We start from the raw sequence: 1,579 nt of genomic DNA on the forward strand, positions 1-1,579 counted from the left end.
AACGACACAGACTCCAAGCTTGGAGAAAAGAGGAGCATCTGTATTAAAAACTGACCGAACTCCACAAGGTACAGATTGATTTTAGAATTATTCTTGATTGTAGAAGTAATCACAACTTCCTTGTGTTATCTTTGGAAATTGATACGTTATTGGTGGTTTGAATATACTTATTCATGCTTAGCTACTGTCGAGACTATGCAAAGAGTGTACGTTGTGATTGCAATCTTCAATATTGAACTTGTATTTATGACATGTCAGCAATTTTATTCCTACACAGTACTATTTTAAAATAACATTATTGGATATGTACAACAGCCAAATTAAATTGCACCACATTCAAAGGCACAGACAGAATGCCATCATTTTTTTCAAACAGGGCAAAGTTCATAATTGGAAAATGGTTTATTTAAATCTTGCAGCTAATATTTATTTCATTCTTCAACAGTTAGGAAGTGAGTGTGAAACACCCATGACAGGGAAAAGTATGAAAGTGTTTTTTTGTTGTTGTTGTTTTGTAGGCATTAATAATTTAAAAAGAGGTCATATTGCAGTAATTTAAGTGAGTATTTTATTTCTATTTCTGTTTATTCTCAGAGTTTCTGAAGGTTATCGTGGATCCCCTTCTGACAATCCCTGGGCTGAGGAGCCTCAACTCTCCTTCATAATGTGACGTAGAGAGTGGACGGTTGCCCATGACAAACAGGATGCAAGGCTGAATGACAGAACGATTAAGCTTGGAATCGGTTTGTCAAATTTCCATCATTCCAAAATTCTCTGTAGGGTTCCGTTTGGTTTAAATGTTCTCCTTACTTACTTACTGACATTTCAGTTGTTTTTTGCTTGATTTACAAGAAAAAAAGTCCTCAATTCAGTTTTGCCCACACTTAATTCCACTCTTCTGAGACACTGTTCATAATTTGTTATATACAGATTACAAAGCAGTCTTGTGTTCGAAGGGGCTGATTTGAAGACATGCATGTTTCCAAGAAGACCATGGACAGGTATAATTAGTTTGACATCTGTACTGTAGATTAGAAAAGAAAACAGTGAAGGCTTACGACATGGTGGTGTAATACTGCTCTCAATGTTGACATTTGTTGTAGAGTCTACACAAATGACAATGACAACGTTCAATAATTGTGGTGGTGGGACTTGTGCAAAGAGGGCCCTCAAAAAGACTGCTCTGTTAGCGCTGGTAAATGATAAATACCTGTCTGCTCATTCCTGTGCGATTACTTCTTGTTCGAAATGTGCGACTGATATGACATACATCAATAAAAAAACTACACAATTGTTTTGCAGAAAAATTCTGAACATGCAGCCTATTTGGTGTGACAATTCCGTCACGAAAGCGCTCAGACTATTTACGTGGACACGTAGACACGCGTGTACGTAGTAAGTGCCGACAGAAAAAGGATGGGGCTTCTTTTTCCCCACCTCACTTGTCGACAAATGTCAGACGTTGTCTTTGACTTGCTCTGTCTGGAAGTTACGTCAATAATCCACAAAACAACCTTTTTTTGAGGGACTTGTACAAAACATTCAGGTTGTTTTATGGGTTATTCATTCATGCTGTCTT

General features: G+C 37.2%; 1 long non-coding RNA gene across 1 annotated transcript in view; it reads left to right on the plus strand.

The window, feature by feature from the left end:
- Window positions 1-1,260, plus strand: part of LOC148385626 (uncharacterized) — a 1,912-nt gene extending 652 nt beyond the window's left edge. The window contains exons 3-6 of the long non-coding RNA XR_015863552.1: window positions 1-68; window positions 595-743; window positions 931-1,001; window positions 1,104-1,260. The exon at window positions 1-68 is cut by the window's left edge and continues 201 nt beyond it. This is a non-coding gene — a long non-coding RNA (uncharacterized LOC148385626). The remainder of the gene's footprint in view (window positions 69-594; window positions 744-930; window positions 1,002-1,103) is intronic.
- The last annotated feature ends 319 nt before the right edge of the window (window positions 1,261-1,579 follow it).

Source organism: Syngnathus floridae, chromosome 16 (genome assembly GCF_059516105.1).
Source record: "Syngnathus floridae isolate MCC-2025c chromosome 16, RoL_Sflo_1.0, whole genome shotgun sequence".
Lineage (NCBI taxonomy): Eukaryota > Metazoa > Chordata > Actinopteri > Syngnathiformes > Syngnathidae > Syngnathus > Syngnathus floridae.